The sequence below is a fragment of the Phyllostomus hastatus genome, unplaced genomic scaffold (assembly GCF_019186645.2).
Source record: "Phyllostomus hastatus isolate PE091 unplaced genomic scaffold, TTU_PhHast_1.1 phas_contig_86, whole genome shotgun sequence".
NCBI classification, from domain to species: domain Eukaryota; kingdom Metazoa; phylum Chordata; class Mammalia; order Chiroptera; family Phyllostomidae; genus Phyllostomus; species Phyllostomus hastatus.
The window spans coordinates 16,690,984-16,706,746 of record NW_025333977.1 but is presented as its reverse complement, the minus strand read 5'-3'; positions in this window follow the sequence as shown (position 1 = coordinate 16,706,746).

Below are 15,763 nucleotides of genomic sequence, written 5' to 3'. Positions count from 1 at the left end.
AACAATAACAATAACAAACTGAGGAGATTAGTATGGTTTTCCAGGTGAGTGAAGTAAGTTCAACAAAATATGGTGAGTACCAATACGCTAGGGTTAACATTCCTCTAGAAACAGAAGAACCTATCAAAGCCCAAAAGATAGTATATCTGACAATAAAGTGAACTGAGATTGATAAGTATGGGATGAAAAGCAAAACATGCTGTCAAAAAAAAAGATGGTAAACAGGAAGCAGATATCTAAAGTACTGAAGATGAGAAGATGGGCCAGTGAGTTCACTGGCCAAGAAAAACTGTAGTCTAGGTTAATTGGATATAGCAATAACTGAGATAAGATATAAGTTGCTTCCCAGGCTTTTGTAATCTTTGCATAGAAAAATTAACCAATCTGCAAATCTTTCATATTAAGGAAAAAATGCTCAAGCTGCTTGTCAGATGTCTACTTACTTATGGGGAAAACTGTTCCTGATTGGCTAGTTTTACTGCAAAAATACTATGAATTTATTATGTGCCAAGAAGTATTCAATACTGTTGATCAAGACTGTATTCTATAGTGATCGCAATGGGCAAATCACACTTTCCTATGAAAGGCTAATGGTATAATAGGGGAAAACAGGAAATAAATACAGTAAATAAGAACACTTTCTATTATGTTGGAAGTTCATAATCACTGTAGAAAAAAGTAGAACAGGAGTGTTTGTTGTGCAGCAGTGGAAATTTGTTGCATCTTCATAAGGTAGTATAGATCATTGCATTGATGAAGTTTGAAGATGATTGAGATAATGATTACTTGTGTGGAAAATTTTTATATCTAACTATTGAGAACATCTGTCCTGGAACATGAATTTCACCACCTTTTTCTTTTATAAGTTTTGCCCACCACACAGCAACAGAACTTCTCAATTACTCTAACATTTCAAATTAAGTATAGCTCTAATTATTAATCTTTAACACTTCATGAGATTTATTTTCCCCCAAAGAGTCCATGCATTGCTGTTCCTTTGTGTTTTACCTATCATTCTTCAAGCAAATTCACAAATACCTCTCTGAGGTTTGTGATTATAGTGCTTAGAGATTCATTCATCATTTAATTCTGTCATGTACAGACAGCATCAATGATTGTTTCTTGAAGCAGAGTAGTTTCAAGAAAGGTCGGAACACTTTCAAATAAGTAAATCAACCTTCTCAACATTTATGAGTCTCATATAAAGCCACACAAAACAAGTTGAGTTCAGTGATTGCTGCATACAAGCATTATAAAATTAGTACATTATTACTCAAAATCTATTCTTCTTTCATAATGATTACTTACTGTTCACTGTATTTTAACATTAAATTTTTAGTAACTGTAAAAACAACTGTAAAGCCTGTATGTGAATAAATGCACTGGAGAGCTCTATGAATGAAATGCATATACTTCTGCATTACTCTAGGTCCAGCTATTACATTAATAGCTTGATATGGTTGTGTTCCTAACTTAATTATTGTCTCAAGAGCATATATGCAAAAGTGGATGCAAATATGTCAGTCTTAAATTTCACATCAGGGATTAAACATCCATGAATGTATAAACTGCATTTCATTAAAAATTAACTTTCATTTATAAATCCTAAAATGGTAATTCCCAAAATGGTAAGATGGAAGGACACCCTCAGCCTTTGGCAAAGAGTCTTACACACAATAACTGCTCAGTGGAGGTGCCTTCACCAACTGAAAACCAACCAATCAAACAAACAAACAAACAAATAGAAAATATAACACGGGGACTAATTAGTAACCCCTTTCACTCTTTACCTACACTGGACTTTCTAAAGTTTATATATTCTCTTATATTTGTTATTAACAGAAAATATTTTAATGAGGTTACTGAATATATTAAATAAAGCTTTTCTGACCATTTTCTTGATTGAATGTACCAGAATATCTTATAGGTAACAAAACACCACCTAGTGAAATGTTTTACTGGTTATCTGGCAGAGGGGAAAGCATAATACATAATGTTAGCATTAGTGTGATAAGGATAAGCTGTAGGAAATCATCACAAAATCTTGTTGAATTTGAAATACCTCACTTATTATTTCTTCTTACACTAAGTAAGTATCTTAACATAGTGCATTTAACCTGTCTTGGAAGATACAAGGATATAATTCATTGTAACTCCCTATATAAAGACTATATCAAACTAAAGATGTGTCATTTTGCAGTGAATACTGTTAATAAAAACAACATATGTTCTTTATATTTATGTGATCAAACAATACTATCTTCATAGATTGCTTTCTTCTATAAAAAATTAATATTTCAAAGCATGTAGAAATTACAGTTCATACCACTGGGACAATTAAGAAAGTATTATACACACATAAAGCCTAGATTGTATTTGGCATTAATCAATCCTTAAATAAAATTCATGCTTACAAATTCTATAAGCCATATCTATTTTTATTCTTTTTAATTTGATATTTTATTTTCATTGCTTTTATTACAAGTACATTCGGGACAGCTGAGAGAATAATGAACGATTTTTACTCTTACAGTTGAAGATCATTAATCTCCGTCCAAACTTGAACAGCACCAATCATTTTGGTGAATTTTGCTGTCAGCACCACTGTGTTTGATTTGTGATTCAACCTAAAGCTTCTATGTGAAGATGTCTGTTCATTAAAGGGGTGGAGGGACAAACCTCTTTTGAGTTTTCTATCACACCAAGATATGCATGTCAATGAGCCCAGAGAACGTGATACTTAATCTTTACCATATAACATATTTTGTAGGAGAATTTACTATTTGCTGGTTTATACAGCTCAGATGGAATATAGCTGATATATTTAAAAGCACAGTCATTATTTATCAATGCTCTTTAATCTCTCTCAAAAAGTTAACAGTAATACTATTGTAAGGCTTCACTTTGACTGTTTTGGTGTTGTTTGTCCATAACGGAAACTGCATAATAAAACTATTTTTTATTATAGTCACATCTCCTGTATCATAATAATAAATTGTGTGGATTCTTTTGTGGAAATAGATGAAAGACATATATGTTTTTTGTTTTGTTCATAAAAGAAAAAGTATTTTATCTAAGGCTGCGGAGCCTAGCAATTCTTTTATGTAAACATGTGGGCTTATTTAAAACTTTTCTTAAATCAAAACAAAAACAACAAAGCTTAAGAGAAAATGGATTGTTTTAGTCACCTTCCAAGAGTTATTAGAGTTGCTTATTACTTAAGATGGGTAAGGAGGTAAACCTGAGTGACAATGATTCTTTGCTTTTCTAAAAACAGTTAAGAGAAAGCATGCTTGCTCACTTCGTGTTTTATTTTGTTTGTTTGTTTGTTTGTTTTTTGCCTGGATGCAAAATTCTGAATTGACTCCCACTACTCACTGATTTGGAATTCTAACAAATATAAGTGATTATTATCTCAAAACAAGTGAGTGGTTTTCATTTCAAATACTTCTAAATACACTCTTTTTATCATGTTTATTGTTATTCTAATATGTTTGTTCCAATTTTCCCCCTTTGCCCCTCTCTGCCCATCCCACCCCCACCCCTGCTCCCACAGTGAATTCCCACACTGTTGTGCATGTCCATGGGTCATTCATACATGCTCTTTGACTAGTCCCTTCCCCTCCTTTCCACCATTGTCCCCCTATTCCTCTCCCTCTGGTCACTTTCAGTCTGTTCCATGCTTCCATGCCTGCAGTTCTATTTTGTTCATTAGTTTATTTTGTTCATTAGATTATTCTTATAGATGAGATCATGTGGTATTTGTCTTTCACCAACTGGCTACTTCACTTAGCATAATATTCTCCAGTTCCATCCACGCCATCACAAAGAATAGTTCATTCTTTCTTTCTGCTGCATAGTATTCCATTGTGTAAATGTACCACATTTTTTTATCCTTCTAAATATAGTCTTAATGGACTCTTCTGGCTTTTTTGTTATTTAGGCTGTTGTGTTCATCCCTCAAATTCAATTTCACCTGATATAAATTGATTTCATACAAACACACCATACCATACTAGTACTACCAGATATTACACTTTGTTAACTTTTTTGTTTCTTAAATTATGCTCTATGAAGAATAACGTAAACAAACATGTAGAGATGCAATCCATTCCCTCTTTAAATTTTCTTAAACACTCTGTCTTTTCATAAACTAGAAGGCTAAGTTACTATCTCACATGCAGTTTGGAGTTAACTCTTTTGAAAAAAAACTTGACCAAATGTACCAGTGAAAAAGTCTAGAACTTCTACATACTAAAACAATAATTTCAACTACTCTCAGAAAAAAAAAGTAAAATGAAAATATTGTCAACAATAACTGTACACCAGCAAAGAGATCCCACATTCATTTTCACTAGAAGATAGTCTCATGGCTCAACAAATTAGCATTATTTATGCTAAAGTTTTAATATAGTACCAATAGAAATCAGCAAATACTTTCACCAACACCATATTCATCACAAACTCAAGGCTTTCTAATTGAATTAACAATACTTTGCAAGATTCCCATATTCCTTTTCACCCCCTCAAATACTGTAAACTGAGGCTGGTACAGTAAGTAGCTGAAACAAGAATAGGGAACAGGCAGGAAGATTCAGGTTTTCCTACGAGTAGATACTTTCAATTCTGTAAACATTTATTCTTATGTATTATGTAAGTTTTATAGTGTTTTTTTTAATAATGGGCAGGCATTCCCAATATCTGTTACCCTGTTATTCTCAGAACCAGAAGTTCCTGATGTAACTATAATTTAAACCAGTTTATTTTCTTTCTATGGTTTCTCCCCACCACCCATATCCCTCCTATGTAATTTAACTTTCACTTACTTATTAATAAAATAAATGTATCTGTTATAATTTTAAATTATTTCATATGTTAACATTTATCACAGATCCCACTAAAATGCTAATTTGGTGGTTTCAGAATTTTAAGAAAGCAATTCATACTTTTTCTGAACTTTGAGGGCAATCAGTATCTAAGGCTGAACATACAAACTGATATATCGGTTTGCTTATTTTTGTCTGCAGATAGCGTGTACATTCATGTGCCTATGTGTGTGTGTATTTCTGAAAAAGTGCATCATTTTATTCACATTACTACATTGGGGATCATCTTGGAATTATCTCCTGGTAGCTTTAAATCCTAAAATGTTGTGTCTATAAGGGTACAAGTATTTTTATTCTAAATATAATGCCTTCTTTGGAAGCTTGTTTGAATCTGAAGATTATTGTATTTATTTCATATAGGATAAAACTTATTTTATGACTTCTTTGGTATATATTTTTTTCTCCAAAAATCTTCTGAAACTCCCATTAATGGAGACTTGCCAAATACAGTTCAATTTTCTCTTAATTATTCCAAACACTGTCCAATCTTTTTTCTTTATTTTATATATATATGATTTCTTTTGTAATGAAATCTGGAAAATATTTGACTCTGTGTTCTAGGTCATTAATGCAAAGATGATGTTTAAGATATTCTGTTGTCCATTGTGCATGTCAAGTTTAAATGCAAAATCAAGTTTAAATTTCTGATATCTGTGAAACACTTTGTTATATCAGAAACCCATAGTCCACTTCATCAAAGTTCTTTATACTCTTTTAAATTTTTGAAAAATCACTTGCAAGTCACCTCTTACTTCTTACAATCATTGAATTTGTGTTTGGAGTTCCCATTAATCGCCTCTTCCTTTAAAACAGTATTCTCTTTCATGCATTTTGAACTACTGTTGCTTTGGGTTTTGTTTTTCTTTATACAGCTAAAGCTTTTGGCTTTCTGTCACTCAGTAAGTCTGTAAATGTTCTGTTCAGTAATGAAACTTGTTTTTTTCCCCTCATACTGTTATTTACGGGTTATTTTCTTAGTTTCTGTTATTTTACATACACTATCAACTCAACCTATATTCCTTGTTGTTATTTTACTACTTTTATTTTTAGTTTACTTAATTGTTATTATTTTGTTCAGGAATTTTACATCTTCTGCATATTTGTTATTTCCTATAAGACTATACCACAGAGAAATTTTGCAACATATTAGCATATTCCCCCAGGGAAAAATAAAACCTGCAAAAATCTGTTTTATCTTCTCAAGCATAGGTCTCTTGATGATGAATTCTTTCTATTTTTACCTTTCATAATAAATGTGTTTTACTTCATTCTTAAAGTATTGATTTCAATTAGTATTTAATTTTAATTTGGTAATATTTTCCTTTGTAATATTTGAAGGCATCATTCTATTGCTTTTTGTTTTCCATTTTTGGACCAGAGAAATCTACTTGTTCTCCTCAAGGTTATATGTTTTGCCTTCTCTCCTTATAATTTGCCTTTGTACATTCCAACACCGAGCTATGTTTTTGCTTGGTTGCTTTGATTCCCAGGTATGTTCATGTATACTATATTTATTTTGCAATATATACTAAAATATGCTCTGGACCCCATTCTTCCCATTTTTTATTTTTTTGAGTCTTTATCTATCTCCACTTGACTTGTAATACTGGGTATTGGGAATTGAGATTTCTACCCAAACCCTTGGATGTTTACAAGGTCACGTCCATCATGTGGTAACTGAAACTTTAATTTTTACTCCATCAGCCCAGTGAATGCATTATAAATGGTATTCAGTATTTGGGGTGAGAAAAAGCCCCAACAGGGAGAAAAAGTATTACTAATTGGCCTTCATTTCTCTAGGGTTTTCTCTTTTCTCACATTTGGCCTAGAAAATCCTCAGTGCTTTGCTGGTTTTCAATTTATTCTTTTTGCGTGTATTTTTCAATACATAATGTTATTTAGATCATATTTTATAAGCTTTTCATAATGGAACATATAGTGTAATTTCCCTGTTAGGATAAAATGTAATGCTGGTGTAAGCAGGAGAGATATAGTGAAGGATTCCTGAAATGATGGAAAGCAGAGGCAAATATTAAACCTAATATACTCAAATGAGAATTAGAATGCTACATACACACACAAAGAGAGACAGAAGAGAGGAGAAAATATTGCAACATGTTAATTGTTGCCATGGTTAAACGTGGGTCACGGGTACATGAATGCCTATTATACTATTTTGTACTTGTCTATGCTTGAGTTATTTCAACATTTATAAAAATAAAGAAAATTAAATATTCTTAGCTATATAAGACCTGACTCATAAATCATTGTTTCCAAGAATTCCTACATTGGAATAAAATTATTCTCTTTCCTTGTTTCAGTCTTTCAAAATGTACTTACATTTTCCATGTACTAATTAATGCATTTTATTATGTGTTGGCATTATTTGTACATGGCTCAATTACTTAGAGATATAGTAAAAAATCCATGTTATGTACAAGGACAAAACCATCATTTTATTCCCTTATAATGCTCAGAGCAGTACTTTAAACATATGAAGCAGTCAAGGCATATTTATTTACTTAAATATAATTAACATCTTCCAAGTGGAGTGCACAGACACAGACACAGAGATGTGCCTCTGAGATCCAATTTCAAGGGAAAACAATGCCTAGACACAGGGAATGTGAAGAGCAGAGAGCCACTGGCTTTTAGCTCCTTTAAAGTTATCCTCAACTGCAGAGATATACCTATTCTAAAGTCATATATTCCATATTTGTCCATATCTTATGTCTGAGACAAGTGGGGGTAGAAATTACTAGCTACAAAACTTAATGGGTTTGTTGTGGTTTTGCTGGACCTAAAACAAAGGTCTATTTTTTTACACTTTCCTTATAAAGGTCTTGATTTCCAATAAATATCTTGTACTCTGTTATGGGCTAAATTATGTTCCTGCATAACTGATATTTTGAACAACTAAAGTCCTTCATAATAAATGTGATTATGTTTGGATATAGGGTCTTTAAAAAGGCAATTAAGAATTAGGTAGGCCCTAATCCAACATGACATAAAAAGAGATTAGAACACAGACATGCAGAGGAAAGATCAGACAGTGTGAGGACACAGGAAGAAGACAGCTATCTTACAGGCCAAAGAGAGGGGCCATCAGAAGAAATTAATCCTGTTCACACCATAATCTGGGACTTTTAGCTTCCAGAACTGTGAGGAAATAACTTCAATTTTTTTAACTACCCAGTCTGTGGTACTGTTTTATGGCAGCCCCACAAAGTTAATACACACCCTAAAATCTCTCACAATCACAAATTTAAAAAAATGTGATAGTTGAAACCAAAAGTGGTCCAAGAAATTGGTCAGTAACATGGAATTTTAGAACTGGATCACCCTCTGTAATTGATTGGCAGGCAATAAAGGTTATCATTGATAGTATATACAGCAAGTTTCAAACACAAGCCGGAAGTTCAATTATGGAAATGTTCACCATTCGATGAATTGGGATCATGTAGAGATAGAAGGGACTGTTGAAGTGGGCATATATGTTATTTGAGATATATGAAACAATGAGTAGTTGTTACTCTAATGCTATCAGTTGGCTGTTGCTAAGTGCTGTTGGGAAACCATAGAAAATAACGAAGAACCGAGGATAGATAATAAACTGAAACCCAGATATGAAAACCAGATGGCCTTTTTGGTCACATATAAAGACACTCTCATTTCCTGCAAAGGGAAAAGGTAGAACATCAAGGCAAAGCCCAGTACTTAATAGTCAAGTTTCAGACAGTTAAATGCCCACCCAAGCCAAGTAGTGATATTAAGGTATAGGCCCCAATTTAAAAACCTGGAATGGAGACATCTGGGTGATCACTCCCAAATATTGTTAATCTCCGACAAATCCCAAAATTCCAAGCCAAAGAGGCTTCTCTCCTTCCCAAGAGGTAGCACTTCTCTTGTTCTAAAAGACAATATTGAGACTTCTACTTCCTCTCAGGCAGCAATACAACAGCTGACTCCTCAGAATTTTCCACTCCCTCTCTTCAGGTTCACTAGGACTATAATCAGGGGTAAACTGCAATTTATCTCAGCTGAGAATGAAGTGGAACTAATTATAAAATAAAGGAATTATATACCTCAAAAAAGCTGTGAAATCTAACCAGCTTGTACTGAGAGGAGCTGGGGAAGTATTCATGTGGCAAATTATAATGGTACTAGATTAGAGGGACTGAAACTTAGAAAATAAAGTAGGGAGCCCTGGCTGGTGTAGCTCAGTGGATTGAGTGCCAGCCTGTGAAGCAAGGAGTTGCAGATTTGATTCCCAGTCAGGGTACAGGCCTGGGTTGCCAGCCAGGTCCACAGTGGGGTGTGCACGAGAGGCAACCACACATTGATGTTTCTCTCACTCTCTTTCTCCCTCCCTTCCCCTCTCCCTAAAAAATAAATAAAATATTTTAAAAATAAATTAGGGAGAATTCTCAAGCACATGCTTAGCCACTAAATTAACAAAATCATTGTGGTAGATATCAGTGGGAAAAAAAAGGCTCAAGAAAGTGGAAACACTGGAATGGATACACTTTCTACAACCAGAACACCCATTATCTAACCACGTTCAGTGGGTAACCATTTACCAAAGGTTTAAGGAAAATTCTGCTAAAAAAGACATCAGTATTACTGGATCACTGGTGGTTTTTCTTTGTAGACCAGGACTGGCAATAGAAGAAGCTGACATAAAATGTGACTATAATAAAACCCTTCAAATTAAAACTAGGTAGTAAGATTTAACAGAAAAGCTACGGGGTCAAAATTATACTACTGCAAGTAGATTTAGAGCAGTGGGGTCAGAGACAGTGGCTATGCGTGGATCCAAGGGTTATGACCTCCACTCATCAAAGTGATCTAGTTTCTGCCACTGCTGAATGCCCAACCTACCAACAACAGAGACCAATCTGAGCTCCACAACATAATTCCATTTCTTAAACTGTCCATTTTTACTACATTGGGATTATTCCAGTCTGTTAAAGCCAATAGTTCATTCTGATAGGAATGTAACCTCATTGTGGTTATGGATTTGTCTTGTCTGTCCACAGAGATTCATGAAGCATCTGACAGTACTAGATCTCACAAAAAAGAAATCATGGCATACCAGGGCCACCACGGAACAGCGGAACAGTTGCAGTAATGAACCAGTGACTGCAGAACCCACTGGTCACATCCTGTCGAACACCATCCAAATGGTTCCTGCATAGTAGAGCATCAGATCGACTTGCTGAGGACTGAAGCAGGAGAACAAGTACAGCCCAGGTCATTTGAAGCTGATGTGGTTAAACAATAAAGAAGCCACTGTCTGCAAATCAATTGTCGAAACTTTGTCACAGTCAATATTCTTTCTCTGCTTATACTTGTTCCCCACAAGTGTTGATCACTAATAAATGTCTTATAGTTGAAAATCTGACCAGTATCTGCTTCCAGGAAGAATTCAGTGCACTTATTAAGGGCATGTCCAAGATGATCATATAGAGTGCAGTAAGGGAAAAAAAAAAAACTTACACATCATTCAACTTAATTATCTCTCTGTAAATAAATCGATATGTTATCAGTACATGTATTATATGTATTAAGCATTTAAAATATTCATACAGTTAATGAACTCTCCATATCACAGTGTATGTGTTCCTATACCTCATATGTGCAAGATACTGAGGCATAATGGTAAAAAAAAAAAGGCCTCTAGATTCAGAAAGCCCCTCTAGAATGTTGAATCTATTAACCTATTAACTTAATGTCTGTGTTTCTGTGATTTTGGGGAAGACAAATTTTCTGTGCCTTATTTCATCATCTGAAAAAAAGGAAATTACCTAGTTAATGAAATTATAAGTGAGGATTAAATTATTAGCACATAGCTGCCCTAAAGGAAACACTAAATAAATTATAACAATATTGCAAATTCCTTTTAAATCATGGGCTTCATGGCCCAAGAAGCTTGGGGAATACTATAATAAAAGTAAATTATTTTCCAAGTATTTTGATGGAAGAAAATAAAGGGAAGCAGATTAAAAAAAAAGCTACTTCCAGATATGACATCTTATGAAGGAATAAAACTACTCTCCATTTGAAGCTGTGGCAAAGTACAATACATAATATCTAACGTGATATCTTATTAAAGTTTCTTTTAGGTGGCAGATTCCAGAACAGCATTGATATATCTGCCTAGTTCTATCACCATAGTGCTTAAGACATAGGTGTCAAAAAATACCAACCAAATAATTGAGTTAATTATTGATTTCTGAATAAATCAAAGTTAAAGCCTATATTCCTATGAACATGTTGGTACTTCTATTTTTCAAACTCAATTAAGATTTCTAAATTGTCAGTGGGTCAACTAAAACACAAATATGAGGCATAACACAGAATTTGAGGGAATATATATATATATATATATATATATATATATATATATATATAGAGAGAGAGAGAGAGAGAGAGAGAGAGAGAGAAAGAGAGCACACCAAATGACCAAAATAAAAGGAGTATGGGGTATCTAAATATGAAGATTTGAGATTGCTTCTTTCTAAGACTTGTCGTTTCACACATACACACAAGTGTATACACACATGCATACAAATAAAAATATACTGTTTTGTTATTAACACACTTAATATATGTACGTTGGAAGTAAATTTAAATGTTTAATTCATAAATGAATTGTCTTATTTACTGTAGGATATGTGTGAATTAACACAGATGCCATATGTTCAGAATCTTAGGGATTCTCAATTCTTTGTATAAGAAACAGATTAAAACTAGATTTCAACCTCAAACAATTTTTAAAACATTGTATTTTTATATTTACAATTATTTGTTTATTTTCCTTCTTTGTCACTGTTTAATTTAAATGTTACTGCAAAAAGTACTATTGAGAATGAGAGAAAATGTTTCCAGTGCTGTAACATATTATCATGTACATGTTTTTTTTTTGGAGGAATGAAGTAAATATTTGAGTCATGCTTCAAGCAACCTTAAAAAATATCATGGCCATTTAACAACTCACTTGCAGTCACAATATGGAAACCTCAATGCCAACTAAAGTGAAATAAATGTCTTACTGAAACCATTTCTGTTTCTTCTTTCTTTGCTAATATGACTGAATATTAATTCAGTTTATTAAAATTAATTTCTGGGGGATAGCTAATAGCCATATTAAAATCATAGACAGCTAGGATCAGGAATGTCTATGTAAAATGACCACTGAAAAATGTAGCTGCTGCTATTCATATTTTTATATTTTAGCTAGTGTACAGGCAGTGATTTCTTTCACTACACCATTTTGTATCATTGAGTTTAATTTAGTACCTTTCTTCGATTGAACACTTTCCATGCACTTTTGAAAATGTGTCATTCAGACAAGCAAAAGGAAAGCCCATGATATATTGGTCCTCACAAAACTCTTCCTAGTTAGAAACTGTGGCTTAATTTATTGGAACAAATATAAAAGTATATAGAGCTTCTCCCAAGAATACTACAAAGTAAACAATATAGGACGTTTGATAACAAACAGATTAACGTCATTTAAAAACCATGCAATAAAACATCTAAATATGAACCTCCCCTTATATAGGAAAAATATTGTGTGGTATTATTATATTTTGATGAATACAAGATAAAATGTAACCAATTGGTTAAATTATGTTGTAAATGTGGTAAACCAATCAAATAAATTAATATTCTCCATTTGGAAAATATATAGTTAATACATTGCTTTGATATTATAGGTTTGGTGTAAATATTAGTTGAACAAAGTCATTACTAATTTGAAAAGAGACCACTGGTTAGTGGTAACCAGTGCTCTCTGCATAAACTACACATACACAAAGATTAGCATGATAACTTTATGTGACAATTTACCCAGAATAAGGGACACCCTAATAGTTGCTAAACATTATATCTGGGTGTTTCTGTAAAGGCATTTCTGAAAGAGATTAAAGTTTGAATCAGTAAGTACTAACAAATTTATCATCTCTCAGGCTGAGTAAAAAGGATCATCCTCGCCAATGTGGATGGGCGCTGTCCAATACATTGAAGGAGTGACTAAAAGAGAAAGGCAGATAAAGGGTGAAACTGCTCTCTGTTAAATCAAGACGCCCATCCTTTCTTGCTCGCAGACTTCAGCATACCTGATTCTCAGGTCTTTGTACCCAGATTTGAGCTTACACCGTTGGCTCCCTGCTTCTCAGGCCTCCAGGCTTGTATTACACAGTCACACCTGGACTCCAGTTTGTAGGTGGCAGATCATGGAACTTTTGAGCTTCCATAACCACATAAGCTGATCCTTAACAATCAATCTCTTGCTATATATCTATACAAATATCTGTATCTATATCGATCTCTTCTATATTTATATCTATCTATATCTTTTGGGTTCTATTTATCTGAAGAACCCTGATTAATAGTTAGCATTTTCTTCTGCCCATCGAAACCTCAGACTAGAGGTTAGTCACTTAATATTAATACATATTGTACAGAATAAATATACAACTATCTGAATAAATATTTTAAATTTCATTTGTTATTTTAAGAACAGATTTTATAAAATATTATTTCCATTTTTAAAATATTTGCCTAGAATCAGATACCAGATACTAAATTTGTTAGTATTTTATTACATCATCATCATCATCATCATCATTATTATTATTTGCTGGCACTTATTTGAAATTACAAATGAAACGACAAAGTGTTTTAGTGGTAAGTGTTCTTTTCTGGCTTGATGGGTGTATTTAGGCTAGCTTTGAAAAATACCAATTAATAAAACCCTCACTGTATTACTCTTTGTTTCATTTCATAAAAAATGCTATGTAAATTCCTAAAGCCTATTGTATAAAAATTTTACTGCTCAGAATTATTTTGTAAAACTCTTTGTTTCTTTTTTTAAAGAATAAACACTTTATAAATTGCATATACAGATACATGTCAGAGTTAGGGCTGTCCTGATTCTAACAGCATTCCTGGTCTTACTGTTCAGAGGGAGGAAATGACTTGTATTCATCTCTAAATTTATTTCTAGATAGTTTGAGCATTAATACCATGTTAATAATTAGGTTAACATACCAAGTAATCTGAAAATATATCTTCCATGCTTTTTATAATTTTCAAATTCATTGATTTACTAAATAAATATCTAGTGATATGATGCTACTTATGATGATAACTAACTAAGTATTTTGTATGTGTATATGTTATGCTGTAAAAAGTTTCACAGCATGGTAGAAAGGTAGATGAGGTATAGATTTCCATATTAAATTCAGTGGTCATGGGAGAACCCATAGAAGAGGCAATATCTGGGCAAAGAATATAAAAAGATGGAATAATGCCAGTAAACTCTCAAGAAAAGAATACTCTAAGCAGAGATAACTGGGTTGGAAAACAGACCCTGAGGTAGATGCGAGCCTGCCTGCATCGTATGTATGAAGAAAAAAAGAAAAAAAGGAAGCCCATGTAATGAGAACAGAATCAATACAGAGGAGGAGAGTGATGGCAAAGGTGATCAGAAAGGCAAGGGGGTCAAATCGCAAGGTCCATTAGGAGCGGGATGATGAAACATCCCACTTGCCTAGGCTAATTTATTTTTTAGTCTAATGTTCTGTTATAATTACTGTAACTCCTTTCACTCTCTAATCTGGTTTGCATCACAAATTATATAGTTACCCTACTTATAGACACTGTAAATAGCTTGGCATTTATACTGAATGTAAAGAGCAGCCATGCAGGGTTTTAAGTAGAAGAGTGATGTAATCTGATTTATGTACTAAAATATTCATTTTGGCAGCTGTATATTTGAGGTCTAAATTCCCTGGGGTTAGGGAGAACTCACAGAAAGCTAGAATGTAAATTCAGGTGAGAGGTGATGGTAGCTCAGGCTACAGTGGTAGAAGGAGAGATGAAAAGAAGTACTTAGAATTTAAAGTAGAAGCTGGCATGATTGTACAGTTTAAGAAACTAAAAGGAATAATCTTCCATAAACTCAAATAGTGGAGGCGGCAGGAAGATAAAATTTATACATGGACATGTTTTAAGAATTCTAAGAGAGAAGAAGTTGGTGAAAAATGTATGTTTTAAGTATGAGATTTTAAGTGTGGAAACATACGGATTAGAAATACAAAACTGAGAGTTAGACAACTCTCAATATACAAGTGGTATTGCAGCCACCTGGATGGATGAGACCACCAAGGACTAGGCTTTGGGTCTGTTCAATTTTTAAAGTCAAAAATTGAGAGAGAGAGAGAGAGAGAGAGAGAGAGAGAGAGAGAGAGAGAGAGTGCAACAGAGATCAAGGAACACCACCACACCCCCAGTGAAGTGGGAGGAGAATATGTAAGAGAATATTATCCTGAAAGTCAAGTGAAAACTGTATATCAAGTAGCAAAGAACTATGTCAATTGCTTCTAATAAATCAAATAAAACCAGGATGCAGATAGATGACTTAATTTAGGAAACTGTGTATTATTGGTGACACTGAGGAAATCAGATTCACTGAAGATCAGGAAGAGGCTGACTGTAATGGAATTAAGGAAGAATGAGGGGAGAGAAACTGGAGACCTCAAATTCATTACCAGAAAAATAAAATGAAGTAACTAAAAAACTCTTAATAGTAATCCATCAAGAACCAGGTTGCAGTGGAATGGTTCAAACCATTTATTTACTTCCTTTGTCCTTTTCTCATTGACACAAGTTGCAAGATGTGTAACATTAAGAAAGACAGTAACCTCTAAACTTAAATTTACAGTAAAGTGTGTGCACTATTATTACCCAACTCAGGGTGTTGATAGTAGCATTCAATAGAATGAGGTAGTGTTCACTAGCCTTTATTAAGTGAGGTTCTCTATTGAAAACATCTAACACATAGTAAATTCTTAAATGCAACCATTTCT